Genomic DNA, 15,631 nt, shown 5'->3' with positions numbered 1-15,631 from the left:
TAAAAGAAGAAAAGAAAAGAAAAAGAATGAGATGTAATATGCAGTTTGGCCCCATGTGTCTTTAGGACTGCATCATGGCCTTGAACATTTTGCTATGGTGCAAATTTAATTTCAAATTTGTTTGCTTCCAATGAAGGCTGCAACCCTAAGCAATTTTATTCTACTTGTTACCTGGAAATATCACCCAGGTGATCTTGATTTGATGTCACCCTATGGTGGCCACTTAGGCTGCAAAACAAGGCCAAAGTGTCTTTGCATAAAATTTGCATATGGTCCATACATATGGTACCAATTTGGAGTTATCATGTAAATGGAAATACAATGTATTACAGCATGCAGGGAGGGATGATGTAACTAGGTGACCTGTCTGCATGCTCCTTCTGCTCTCCGACTGAACTTCCAGACACCTTCCAGGCCCCTGCTGCTCTCCCTTCTTAGGGTTCTTGAACTTAGCATCCTGCCAGATAGGGGACTCCTTCAAGTAGAGGTCTCTCCTCTGCAAAGTAGGACACATGCCTCCCATTGGGAGGGGCGAATTGCTCTGGAAGAGAAATGTAAACATTGGCATACTCTAAAAGCCCATGTCAGTTTCCCCAAGCAGCTCTTAAGGCTCTGGGTATCATATTTCATTTACATGGAGCTGCTGAAAGTTTTATGGATGGGGGGGGGGGCAGGAGGCAAGAATATAATGCCCCTAGGGTGCCTGGAAAATGCTATGTGTGAACACATCTCCATGAGATGTGTTGCAGGCATTAACTCCCCATCTTGTAACGAATAACAGGCCTCAAGTGCTCGCCACAAATGGGAAGCTTCATCATTTCATAAATCCTTCACTAGCTTATGTAAATGTGGCTCCCTGGCTTTTGCTGAATGTGCAATAGCGGCCCGTTGTTTTCTAAATAAGAAGCTGCTTCCCCGTCATTTGCTCAACCTTTAGCAATTATATCAAAGGCAATACACAGGACTAGTAGCCTGCAAGTAATAATGACGACAGTGGGTTGCATTCAACAAAGTTTCACTTAGAGCAGAACCGTTGCAATTCATAGACCTAACTGAGTCTTGCTTGTTAATTTTGGAGGGTCTACTCTGAGTCAGACTTAGCTGAATGCCACCCATGTAGGAATATAAGCCATGTTCCTTGTGCCTCCACTGTGTATTGTCATTAGCCCTTGAAAGTGCTCCAAGAATGTCCCTGTGCACAGAAAAGCCTTTTGCATTTTTTAGTCAACATCAGAGTGCTGGTTAGTCATGACTAAGGCCAAGGCTACCCAACATTGTGCAAGGGGGATTTTCCAGACCCTCCAAGTGCCCCTATTTTCAAGGGACAGTCCTGGATTTACAAAAGCCATCCTGGTTTCTGATTTGATCCTGGAATATACCCCTGTTCCTTAGTATGTCCCTGTTTTCATCAGAGAAGTGCTGGAGGGTATGGTATGACAGGCTTATTGGGATTCCTTCTGCTGCCCAGCATAGAGTGCTTCTTTCTCTTTTAAATTGCTTTTTTTAAAAAAAAATATAGCCCCTTAATTTATTTATTTTTTACTGTCTTAACCGTTTTTAATTGGGTTGTAAGGGCACTTGGTGGGATGTGCCTGGGAGGAGAGGAGTGGGAGAGAGGAGTGGGAGGTCCAATTACAGGGTTCTGGGTAGGGGGAGGTATGGCGTGGGAGGTGGGACGGGCTGGGTAAGGGGCACACGGCACACACAGTTAGTGACTGTGCCGTGTGCCAGCCTCTCCTCCAACCTGGGGAATTGTGGTTGTCCTCTCAGCCAGCCCTCGAGTCTGCGACTGCTGCTGTTGAATGCCATGTCAGCCCAGAATAGAAGAAGAAGAAGAAGAAGAAGAAGAGGAGGAGTTTGGAATTGATATCCCGCCTTTCACTCCCTTTAAGGAGTCTCAAAGCGGCTAACGTTCTCCTTTCCCTTCCTCCCCCACAACAAACACTCTGTGAGGTGAGTGGGGCTGAGAGACTTCAAGGAAGTGTGACTAGCCCAAGGTCACCCAGCAGCTGCATGTGGAGGAGCGGAGACGCGAACCCGGTTCCCCAGATTACGAGACTACCGCTCTTAACCACTACACCACACTGGCTCTCCCTCATCCATGATCTGATTACGGATGAGGCGGCTGATCTGGCGCGTATCACTGAAACCTGGGTGGGTGAACAGGCTGGCACTGGGCAATCGGGACAGGGAAGATGTTGAAAGCTAAAGTCAAAACTGAAAGAAGAATGTCAACAGCTCTATGAACTCAAAAACCATCTCACACCCGACACCAGAAGCTGATATTAGCTATCAATTGGCATCTGGCAACTTATTCTCTGGTGCCAACCTTGATTCTGAAGGAGAACATAATCCAATATGTCTAGTTACACTTTGTGGCCTCTTCCCTTTGCTCCCAACTGCCATGAGAAATGTGGGAAGAATTGTATTCATTATTCACACTGATAACATGAGAGCTTCCAAAGGCATTGTTTGCGAAATTTCTGAATCGATATGTCAAGTAGCCCTGTTTTGTGTCATGTTACGTGGTGTTATGTCCTAATCTGACATGATAAGATTACACGATGCATTTGATCTTGAGGCAAGAATTCCTTTGAAATGTTTGGCATAACTTAACAACCCATCAGGTCTTGTTTTTATTTTATTATGGACATGTAGGTCAAAATCTGTAAGCAATTTAATGGTCATACATCTCAAACCTTGTCAACCTAGTCCTCCCAGCAAGAGTGCTACAGGAAGTGCTCTCAATGGTTTAGTTCTTCCAGATGCTGAACACTCACCATTGCTTTCAGAGGGCTGCCTGGGCTGGTCAGCATCTTGAACTAGCTTCTCCTCTATTTTTGCTCTCTCTAAAACAGGTATAACATCTTTGTTTCTTGTACACGTGTGCAAGATGAAGCAGAACTTTCAATGATCTATCATTGAAATCTGAGGTGGACCTATGAAACACAACAGGAAAACAACTCCAGATGTTCCTCAGCTCTCATGGATTCTTTTATCTGAAAGCTCTGGCCTCCGTTCTCCAGAGAGAAAGAAAATTCAGTTTGCTCATTAGCACTTCGTATGTTTTAGGGATGGGCTAACTGTCAATTTTGGCTTCCCTCCATTTCTCATTTTTCGAGCCTGCATTTCAGTTCCCCACATTTCTATATCAGTTTGCAAAAACATTGATTATATTAAAAAGTCCTCATGAAAATTCTTCAGCCTTTTAGTGCAAAATTCTATGAATATACACATTTTTGCAAAAGAATGTTCTCTAATAGAGTGCCTTTTTGTACGTTATTTTCACTAATGTATGCATTTTTATGCAGGCTTTACCTTGGTATATGCACTTTTCTATAAATCACTTGGCTGGAAAAAAGCACTACAAAATTCAAAGACATGCACATTTCAAAAGATGGCTGTGTTTCAATTTGTATGTTCCTTTGGAAAGTGTGCATTAGGTAGGCTCATGTTTAAATGTGAATACTTTTGATTCCCCCCCCCCCCATTCTCTGTGTGTGAGGTGGGGGGAGGAGGGAGCTAGGATAGGGAGAAATTCATACATACACACACACACAACCCAAGACTGACATTAAGCTCACTAGTAACAAGAAAATGAAATGTAACTAAAGAAACAACAGGAAACCAGACTTGACAGATGAAAAATACAATGTAAATATATCTTACTGATTAGACAGCTTATAGTGGGGCCAGCCCTATATTTAGGCCCAGGTGAGATGACTGTCTCAGGTGACAAATGCCTTGGAGGCTGCCTGGGAGGGGGGGAGGTAAAAGCCCATGGATCCTCAGGATTTTCACATTGGGTCACCCCAAATTCACCATCAGATCACATAGCATGTCCATGGCTACAGCCTGCACCAAAAAAATCACCCACCCACCATTGTGTGGGGCCGCAATGGCGCAAAAATGTGGTTGCAAAGCATGGATCCACATGGATTTTCAGGATTTTTGCATTGGGCTACCCCAAACTCGCTGTCAAATCACATGTCTGTGGCCACAGCATGAACCACAAAAACCATACATCCACTGTTTCGTTCAGAATATTTTTTCCCCTTGTTTTCCTCCTCTAAGACTAGGTGCATCTTATGGTCAGCGAAAAATACGGTATTATGTTTTAATTCATCTATAACTATAAGTTTCTGCAAGTAAGATTGTTGTATGTTAAAATATGGGCATTGGTTTAATTTCCAAAGAAGGGTGTCAGTCATATATGCATTTTGAGCTTCTTAGCTGTGATTTCACTGCTCTTACATCAACACCTTTGGCCCTCCAGATGTTACTGAACTACAACTCCCATCAGCCCTTGGTTTAATTTCCAAAGAAGGGTGTCAGTCATATATACATTTTGAGCTTCTTAGCTGTGATTTTGCTGCTCTTACATCAACACCTTTGGCCCTCCAGATGTTACTGAACTACAACTCCCATCAGCCCTTGGAAGCATTGCCAATGGCCAAGGATTATAGGAGTTCTAATTCAGCAACATCTGGAGGCCCAAGGGTTCCCCACACCTCTGGGCTGGATGGACAAATGGTCTGACATGGTAAAAGACAGGTTCCTGTGCCCCTGCAGAACCTGTACAGGGCTGGCCGTGCCTAAAAATGAGGTGCCAGCTCCTAAAACACTCCATTCTCACCCCCAGCCATCTGATTTGGTGTTTTCGTGATAGCAAATGCCAATTATTTAAGTGCATGATCCACTGATCTCCCATATCTGTGGCATTCCCAGGACTGCTCCTCTGGTTATGTTCCCAGATACAGAAGTTGACCTAGCTATCTTGCGAGTCACACTCAAACTTCAAGATAGCAAACCATGTGTGCACATTCATCACTTGAACTCTGAAGGTGCATCTGTGCTGCTTTCAGGTCTTCTCTCACAGATAGAACAACAAATGAACAGCGATTGCATAATTGCCATCTACTGTGAATTTGGCAGAGTGGGTGCGGTATGGGGAAGTCCCACATTGAAACCGTACGTTGTGTTTAAAGAGACTGCCATACTGCTTCGCATTTTTAATAAAACAAAATTAAATGGAGTGCTTGCTGCCACAGGAACTGGCAAACTGTAACCAGGAAAATAACCTCTTGGTGATATGTTTACATTTTAATCAGTCCATCAATTAGCAAACAAGGATTTTGGGGAAAACACATGCATTTCAGCTGTAAACCTTTTCAGACTCTTCTTTCCCCGTTTCAAGAATATTTGCCTCACAGAAACAAGCTACAATGGGATCCTACATAACAGGATGAGAACGGGAGCACAGTTTTGTCTGATTAGTTAATTCCTGCATCTCATTCTTTGTGTTTCCTGTCTGGTAAACTTTCTGTCATCAATGGTGGCGAGGGGGGGGTGATGTGTGTCAGTTGACAAGGAAACGGCTAATGAGAAATTTCCTTTTTTTCCAGGGTACCAGAGAGACTCAAAGCAATTAAAAATGGCCGACGGTAATTAAATATGCATGCTGCTTTTGTGTGAGGCAGCTTTCCCCAAGCTGGTGCCCTCCAGGTGCTTGGACAGTACTGCCCATCAGCTGATGAGAGAGATGATGAAAAGTCCCTGGTGTGCTTCAACTCAGGGAAGGGAAGGGTATGGAGGTCTCGTCGAAGATTTGCCAGCTAAACAGAGAGGAAATGGCCCATCCTGCTCTCATCAGCTTGACCTACAACAGGCTTCCTCAACCTCGGCCCTCCAGATGTTTTGAGACTACAATTCCCATCATCCCTGACCACTGGTCCTGCTAGCTAGGGATCATGGGAGTTGTAGGCCAAAGACATCTGGAGGGCTGAGGTTGAGGAAGCCTGAGCTACAATGAAATCAGCATGGTTACACTTTTCAAACTTTTCTTTAAGGATGATATAAAATCATATTAAATGACACACACATGCACACCAACATACATAAAAACATGCTGTTGATGTCTGAGTAGTTGAGCAAGAACTGCGATGAAGATGCATGTTGGAGCACACACATTCAGAGACACGAAGAGTCGATGTATTGCATTTTTTTCTTTCTTTATAATTTTTTATTAAATTTTATTTTTTTAAAATTGACAAAACATCCATCTTACATATAATATATAAAAATCACTTGGCCATCTTGTCCTGAGACTTCTCTCCTTCTCAACTAATGGTTTTCCTAATTATACTGTGATATAGCATTTTGTTATTATTATTATTACCCTTAAATCCAAGTCTTAAATACACCATTTAAACATCATATTGATATCTCTAACCTTACAAAACTTCTTGTAGCCCTACTAAAAATGTTTACAATTGTCTCTCAAATACAATGTAAATTTATTCCAGTCTTTCAAAAAGGTCTGCTCCCGCTGGTTCCAAATTTTCCCAGTTAGTTTCGCCAACTCGGCATAGTCCATTAACTTCATCTGCCACTCTTCTTTTGTTGCAATGTACAGTGGTACCTCGCAAGACGAATGCCTCGCAAGACGAAAAACTCGCAAGACGAAAGAGTTTTTTGTTTTCTGAGTTGTTTCGCAAGACGAATTTCCCTATGGGCTTGCTTCACAAGACGAAAACGTCTTGCGCCTTTTTCTTAAAACCGTCAATGCATTCGTATGGGAAACCGTCAATGCATTTCCTATGGGAAACCGTGCTTCGCAAGACGAAAAATTCACAAGATGAAAAAACTCGCAGAACGAATTAATTTCGTCTTGCGAGGCACCACTGTATTACATTCTCACTTGGGCTGAGTACACACAAAATGTAATATCCCTCAATCTGGAATAAGTCATGCTTGTCCTCAGCATGCTGCTTTCAATCTAGATTAATTCTAGATCCTGCCATCCATAGAGGTGAGCATGGTTACTTGACATGCATTTACAAAAACCCTCCCCTTGATCAGGTTATCTACATATTTCCTTCCCTGCACATGCCCCAGGTGAATGAAGAAGGAAGTGGTGGTTGTGATCTTAGTACAGGCCCATCCACAACATCACTGGGCAGGTGTGGATACACAACACATACCTTTGCCAAGACCACCTACACCTGTTATCCTCCGTCTTCAAATGAACACACTGAAGCGCAGGATCAATCTGCAATGGGATTTTATTTTCAGAAAGAAACGTATTAATTTTTTTCAAGAAGTGCTTTTCAGGGGCAAAAAGATACAATAGATCTGGATTGTGTGTGGACTCAGTAGAAGAGACAAGGACTTGGTCTCCATTGACTCTAGAATAAAATGTTGCATAGATGCAGCCGTGGGTGCAATTTGGATGTGCATCTAAAGGTGCGTCCGATTGGTGCTCACACTTCCCAGTCCGGAATGGAGAAGCAAGCTTGTGTATGTGAATCTCGTTAACTGGATCAATGAGAGGGGAGGGGAGGGCACAATGAAGAGATGACATTGCCCCTGACAGGGAAACCTGTTTCTTATGCATTGCATTAATCTGAACACCACATAGCCTTTAAGAAAAACACCCCACCCATGGCAAAGTAAGAAAACGTACAGCACAGTGGAAGCATTATGAAGCTGCCTACTAGTAAGGATACAATAATAGCTCATTTCCTGATCATTAATCCAGACATCACACAATCAGTCAAAGGAATCCATTTTCCTTTGCAGCTATTTTGGAGACTGCTGCCCTATTGTCACCAGTGCAAGGGACCCTTGACTCAGCAGCCCATGTCTTTCTTTAATTAGAGCCTGTGATAACCTGTGGTCAAGCTCGGCTTGCCAATGGCCATCTATCATATTGCCTAAACTCCCTGGCATCAATCTTTGATCCAGAGACAGCTGGAATGGGAGCACCAGTGGGGACACAGGAGGGCATATTGTGCATAAATGGAAATTGCTGTGCAGTGGCCGCTGCCCACTTCAGCCGAGCCAAACGCCCGTGCTATTCCTGCTTCCTAATTTAGTTCTGACCCTGTGTCAAAAACCAAGGGGGTGGCTTGATTGTTAAGGCTCAGCCATCAGATTTTATAACTTTAGAGCCCCCTATTTGCAATAAAATAGAAAGACAAAGAGGGGAAATCAAACTCCACAAATTGGCCAATATCTTTACTGATTCCAAACAAAACGTCACATTTTGTAAACATTGGGGCCCTTCACAGCTCTTTAATGGGGCTGGATCTTTTCAGAAATGAGGATAGAGAAGAAAAAACTGTCAGTGTTTGTGGCGCCAACATCAAACCAGTTTTCTCTTCCATTTTGCTCTGAAACCCAATGAAGAGTTCCGCAGAACTCAGAAACTTGCTCATTGCTTTTGTGACGCTTTGTCTGGTTGGTTCATATTTTCTGACATTACAGAATTTGAAATGTTTCCAATGTAATCCAAACGTAACTGAAATCCAAATGTCAATATTGGAAAGGATTCTGTGTTCAGACAAAACAGAGCCATGTTTTTCAGCTATGAATTCATTTCAGCTCCAGTTGTGATGGCCTCTGGTCTCTTTGTGTAACTCTGGCCTTTTATGAAGGGATTTTATGACAGACTGATGAATTTAAGTTGTGAACCTTGCAAAGACAAAGGGCAAAAGTGAATCATAAAGTGTCTTCTTCGGACAGTGAACGGATTCTACCAATTCTACTAAAGTCAAGAAATGTTGGCAATGAGACACACACACAATCGTTTAAGTATAAATATAGACCAATGTTAGTAGGTAGAAACCATAGTAGGACTTTAACTAAGGCTATAATTCTATACATGCTGATCTAAGACTATGTCCCATTGAACTCAGTAGGTCTTACCTACAAGTGCATGAGATTGTGCTGTCATTAAACAGGCCCATCACCTAACATCAATCCACAGAATATGCAATCTGGTTTCACGCAATTGATGCCAGCGTAGCTAGAGACGTCTAGCAACTGTGGTAGTTCTTCACTTTCTTGTGGTTTTGACACCGAACCAGGACATTTAAAAGTGCAAAGAAATGAATGCTGTTATTTGACACAGTGGCACAGTCAGAAAAGAAAGAATAGGCTGAAGATGAATGAGAAATGCATTTGGAAGGTGGGGGATGAAACACCTAACAGAAGTTGCCAGTTTTAAAAACAACAACAACGCAGGCAGCTTTGGGATATAAAGTAGCATTAAAACCATGCTGTCAGTTGCCATTTTGGACTGTTTCCACTACGCCTTGAGCCAACTCTGCAAACTGAAAGTCATCCAGGGCCTGCCAATGCATGCAGAATGATATTGACAGCATGGTCTCCAGGCCTCGATGCCCTGGGGCTGCTCTAGCCAGCCTGTGCAACTCCTCTATAGACAGTCGATGAAATCCAAAGAAGAGAAAGATCTCGTAACGGGTTCCCTTCCTCTTTGGGAGCTTCTCACCAACAGCAATGTCCCCTCTCACAGGTCAAATGAGATTTTGGGGTGGGAAAGGGGAGTTCAAGGAAACATCACTGGTAGTTTCAAGAACACTACAATGGCGACACTGCAGAACCCATGCCCAGGATACATTTGCCTGGCACCAACGGCATTGCCATTTACATGCCAGGCTAAAACTGCCCTGTACTTCACAGTCTTTGATGGCAAATAACATTATTCAGTTATTTATTTGTTCAAATATTTATATACTGCCATGTTGTGAAAAAATAATAGCAAGTTTGTGTGTGTGTGTGTGTGTGTGTGTGTGTAAATATTTAAAATCAGACATCATATGGCAAATAATATGGGGCTCCTTCTTTTTTGTTGTTTGTTGCCCTTTGTGAGGAAGGGCAGAATATAAATTAATTGAGGGATTAAACCACATCTATTTACAATGGTGTGAGCCCCAATAAACCCAGCGGGGCTCACTTCTTAGCAGAGGTGTAAAACTGCACTGTAAACCAATAATTAGAGGGAGTGGTGATCTGAAAGAGAAAGGCTGGTCTCTGTCAGTTAACCTGTAAAGAAACCTTCTTGCCTGCATTTGGATAAATTGCCTAGAACGCTTGTGGGAACTACTCCAAGAGTGTTCTTAGGCAGAACTTGGATAAGCATTTGTCAAAGGCTGTGTAAGTCTACCAAGTCCCACCGCAGTGCCAAGGTTTGGGTTTGATGACCATAGAGAAGTCCCTTGCAATCCTACCATTGTTCCAGGCGACAGCCCTTGAATTCAAAGCTATTAATAAGAATCCTGGCTGCTGAAACTGGTGCGTGCATTCTTATTCAAGGAGGGGACTTTGGTCTATGTCCCATCTGCTCAAGGATATTAAAAAGAAGAGGCCATCCAACTCGAGCGAAGGTATTTTTCAGCATCTAGGGATGAAGCACTGCAAAAAGGACACTAAAGCTACAGTGAATTACATTTAATAATCCATCCAGCGTTGTCAGATCAGTGCGTATTCTTTATAAATCACCCAGTCCAGGGAGAAATTCTTCCAGCCAGGTTGCCGAACGTTTCATATAAGGATATATATCCTTGTGGAGAAAAGAAAACGGGGCTATATACAGGATCTTTACTGAAGCATTTAGCCCAAAAGTTATAGTAACGCTCATGGCAGGAATCTTAACTAGAGATGAAACTGACGTTATAGAAGAATAACTTGGCGGGTAAGAATCCCACAAGCACAACTTGATAAAGCCTTGGGCATGTTCACAAATATTTCAGATTAGATCAACTTGCCAGCTTTCTTTCATATTTACTTTTTGAATTAAGGAATTTCTAGATGCAAAGTTCCATATTCTTGACACTTCTTAGTATCTTGTGATTGGTCCAGTTTTGACAGACTGCTTTGATTTTGGCAAATGTGTCACCCGTCAATGGGGGGGGGGTCTCAGGGAGCCCGACTGATGCAGTCACACCAGATGAAGAACTGGCACAGCAACTTTGACAAAGCTCTTCAAAATTTTGCAGGCCTCATTCTAGACAGCCTCGCATTGTAAGACCTATCGGAGACCTGGAAGGCCCAGCAGAGGACACAAGGAAGCACTAGAAAGGGAAGGGTGCTGTGAAGCTGCAAAGTTTTAAAAGATGTAGAAGCAGTATGATGCTCCACTTGGCCACCTCTAATTATTTTAAGGTAAGAAAGAGCATGAGACCACCCACGCCATCATAAAGTTCTATGAAAAATAGTTAATCACTTTTAACTTTCCCCACAAAAATCTCCTGGACCTGTTTGTCTGCAATTTGGCAGGCATAATTCTCGCTGGAGGGGTTCCTATGCCTGTAAATTTCATTCACTTTTGCCAAGAGGGAAATGTTCTAGCCATTTTTAGATTGCCCATTATAATGTAAGGAGGATGCAGAGCTTTGTTTCCTATGGAGCAACTCAGAATCCAAATTGCAGATCAAAGTTGAGAGAGCACAGAACAACTCACAAAGAAAGCAGAATATAGATACAGGTTGGAGCCCGTTACATACACCTAACGTTTTCTTTCATTCAGATTCACCAGGAAATGAAACCACATTTCATGAGAAATATCAAATATTAACTAGCCCTATTAAAAATTGCCACACATTAAAGACTATCTTCTTGTGAACCACATATGTGGAAGTATCAGGATTCCTCAATGAGACAGCTTGCTACCAGTCCCATTGTTCCTCTGCAATGTATAACAGGAATTTTGGGTGTGTTCCACACTTTCATTTCACACAAGGAGTGCTGGTGTGAAATGGCAGTGCCCCATGAGGCCTAAGTGTAGAACAAGCCCCAGAATCCACTGCAACTTGAATGGGATTCAGCGGTTGCGATTTAGAGCTCTCTGGCATATGTGCAGTGCTGGATATACGTATAAGCTAAACAAGCTATAGCCCCACTCTCTTGCCCACCCCCTCCAAAAAAAATCACTGTTAATATACTTCTTCTTAATTCTATTTCAGTTCAACAATTACTTTGATAAAATACATATTTTGTTATGTGCAAATGACTTTAGATACCTATTAGGTTCATAAATTACCATATAGCACAGGCATCCCCAAACTTGGCCTTCCAGATGTTTTGGGACTACAACTCCCATCATCCCTAGCTAACAGGACCAGGGGTCAGGGATGATGGGAATTGTAGTCCCAAAACATCTGGAGGGCCAAGTTTGGGGATGCCTGATATAGCATATATTTAATACAAAAAGCAGTGACAATTTGTTGTTGACAAAGGACAGCTGGTCATATAAAGGGTCCCATTACATTCAATAGCTTAGGGCCCCATCAAACCTAAATCTGGCCCTGCATATGTGCCCAGTTTTCCTTCCAGATGACAAAATGTGAAAACAACCATGGACACAACCAGTGCATTTGACAGTATTGTCAAGTTCTGGTACTGCTTGCTTCAAAAGAACTAGCCATAACTCCATTGGCTTTTCTGTATGCCATAGGCAGGTATAAAATGCTGAAGGAATATTGAGGGAATGTTTTCAATACAGGACATCTTGGATAATGATTTGACAAAATACAATTAGGAACCCTCTTTAAGCTCCTGATTGTTTCTTCATATGGATGGACTCTTGGAACCCAAACTCTTGGAATCCCTTCCAACTCAACAATCCTATGATTCTATGTCCTTACATGCCCCACACCTGATTTCACATATGATGTCAAATGTGGGGCAGGTGGGCATGGTTTGTGGGGAATAACTTTGAGGGCCAAACTGGAACTCATGCCAGGCCTGTGTGCTGGACTTTCCTCACTCCAGCTCTACAATGATTGCATTTTTAATTTCCCTTCTTTGGTTAGGTTTACCATTTGAACAAAAAGAGGTATCTTTTGTCTATAAACCGTGTTCTACACCATGTAATTTTCTAGTAATTCATGATCTGTAGGGACAAAGCTAAGCAGCTGGTTCTGCGCTTAGTACTCATTAATTCCCCCCCCCTTTGCATTTTTAGAAATCTCTGAGGTTTAAAATAGCTATTACTACTAAAGTCTCCCCTCCCCTGGACAGAGCTTCATTATTAGTACGAATATTATTGAAGCATTTCTGGTCGTGTGCAAGGTTCAGTGGCTTGCGCACTTAATTTGCATGCAAGGCATTTATCTGGTTTAGTGCCTGCACTTATCAGGAGGATAGAAAGTGGCAATGGTAATAATGACGGCCCGAAACAAAAGACGATGTTCTTTCAAAGAAACAAACACTATAAAAACCCTTCCAGTTTTAGGTCTGCCAGAAAAGATGAGATTCTTCTCTGCTGACCAGAAACTGCAGATAATTTCCACACACACAAAATGGAATGCGTGTTTGCCTGTTCCTTGACTACAGTGTAAGAACTGTTCTTTCCTAGACCATCATTTCATGATAGCTACTCTCTTGAAGATGCCTTTTCTTCCAGTGTGTGTGTGTGTGTGTGTGTGTGTGTGTGTGTGTGTGTGTGTGCATTTTGCCACAGCAGATTACAACATCTAAAATATAAAATATAAACTGCATAATCACAGGCATAACGATAGCAGTAAGAACTTTTCATATTACTGTGTCACAACCAGCCAGAAGATTAAAAATGAAGACTACAACCTCTTTAAACCCAGGTGTGGCCTGACCAGAGGGGTGGAGTCATGACAATAGCCTCTGCCATTTACAGGGGCGGGGTGAGATGGGGGGCAAGGTTATATATAGAGAGAGAGAGAGCAATAAATTTACACTGGTATTTTGTATACAAATGAGGGTTTCGTGCCAGAAATCGGGAGCACCATCATTGCATGAGAAACAAGCAGTAAAAATGAATAAAAACCACCTCACTTCTGTTGAATGGCATGACAAAAAATAAGGAAGGATATTTTTAGGGAAGTAAAAAGCAGCTGTCTGCCATAATGACATTGGTTGGGGCTTCATTACATGGGAGTAATTATTGCTGAACTTGAGCTTTCTTCCGACTTAGACATGTAGGGGATTGTAGGGCCCTTGTCAGCAAAGATCCAATTGATGGGTACTGGGAACAGTGCAGTAAAGTATCTTATGCAAATTAGGCTAATCTGCATGTGCTGATTTGCATCGGTAAATGTTCAGCTTGCACCAGAATTTTTCTGATGCCCCCTAGAGAGTGACAAAATGTAGAATGTTTATTTTACTTGTATTTTGAAAGCTTAAAAAAAAGTATGCAGTGTTAGCATTCTGTCCTAGTACGCCAGAAATTATGTGACCAGAAATATTTTGGGGGCAGGGATTAACGTGCCCTTAATGTCGTGTGACATTATGCAGAATTTTTTATTGGAAGCCTTTCAAGGCAATATCTGTACTTCTCCTACTAGTGTTTAAATTTGTTTAAACGTACTGAAAATTGCTGAGATGTCATTTTTTTATTCCTCTGGATCTCCAACTTACAAATCCAACTCCATTACATAAATGCATTTTCTCTTTTACTTGCTAGCCATAATCACCTGGGGATGGGGGAATAATTACAACTTTCAAACTGTCAGGCTTCCCTAATATTGCATTTGGAGTTATCATTATTTATGAACTTATGAAACAGACAATTTTTCACTGTGGAAAAAGTTCTGCATCACTTCACTGCCACCAACAATGCGTGAGCCTCCATTAACACTGCTGTGTTCAGGGGAACCCAAAGGCTGTGTACCTGATTCTTCGGAGAGAGTGCAGCCACATCCAGAAAAAATTGTCCACCTTCATCCAGCTTTCCCAACCCTTGTGGTTTTCCATATGACTTGGGGTCTAACTTGGGATGTTTACCTTCATCCATCCCAAAACTGCCTCCAGACACCGTACCATAACACAGCACCTTCTAATGCTTAAACATCATCATTGAGGATAGCTAAAGAACACTAAAAACATCTTCACTTTTCTCTGGCCTTGAGAAATATGTAGGCATGTTGAATAATATGCATCAGTCTCAAAAAAAGAAAGCATGCTGTGGGCACATGCTTTACCTTCACTGTCAGAGGCATTGGATTGCAGATATTAATACTGTGCAGCTTGAAGGAATAGGATGAATAAAAACTGGCTCCTCTTGGAATAAAAATTGTCCAGTCCATAAATATGGTTCTAACACTTTACTAACAGAACTTTATTCCGTCACAAAAACAAATAATGTTACATCCGAATAGTTGCATAATGTCATGTCCAAGCACATGTTCAGCATCTTAAAAATATAAAATAACTATCCAGAACTAAAATCAAAACTCGGTCTCTCCCCCATTCCAGCCTCCATTAGCCTAAGGCTGCTTTCTCCTGAAGAGACTCATTAGCAGATCTCTAGCTGCTTGAGAACAAAGACTACTCTCTTAAAATGGAGATTTGCAACTGAATACCCCTCTCATGTGATCTAAAGTTAAACACCATATGAGAGAGCAGCAGAGATATATCAACAGTTAATTATCAACCCATTAGGTACTCAGAGAGCTCTTACTTAGCTTCAATTGAATTCTCCATGTTCCCTTTAGCAATATACACACAGAGCCATTTTCCATTTCAATGTGCAATTAAACAACTATACATAACACATTATGCCTCTAAATAACTGTTACTGGGAATAATTGGTGGGCAGAGTGGTGTTGCACTCCTGTCCAGCTTGCAGGCTTCTCCCACACATCTCTGGTCAGTCACTGTGAGAACAGGATGCTGTACTAGATGAAACATTAGTCTGATCCAGAACACTTGAATTCTGTTCTTCTGCTAGCACCTATGCTATAAAAACACGTTGAAACTGGTTTCTTTTCAGAAGGCTATGTGAAGGTGGTTGGGAACCTGGTTAGGAAGCCCTGGTGCTTTCATGCAATTACAACCTCCAAAATCCTTTCTG

General features: G+C 42.0%; 1 long non-coding RNA gene across 1 annotated transcript in view; it reads left to right on the top strand.

Moving 5' to 3' along the window:
• The window catches only part of LOC310665270, a 43,114-nt gene extending 36,916 nt beyond the window's left edge, over positions 1 to 6,198 (top strand). The window contains exon 3 of the long non-coding RNA XR_014505352.1: positions 5,406 to 6,198. This is a non-coding gene — a long non-coding RNA (uncharacterized lncRNA). The remainder of the gene's footprint in view (positions 1 to 5,405) is intronic.
• Positions 6,199 to 15,631: the final 9,433 nt, after the last annotated feature.

The sequence above is a fragment of the Podarcis tiliguerta genome (genome assembly GCF_965153285.1).
Source record: "Podarcis tiliguerta genome assembly, chromosome: 1".
NCBI lineage: Eukaryota > Metazoa > Chordata > Lepidosauria > Squamata > Lacertidae > Podarcis > Podarcis tiliguerta.
The sequence above is the reverse complement of the archived record's forward strand: the minus strand, read 5'-3'. Positions and strand labels throughout refer to the sequence as shown.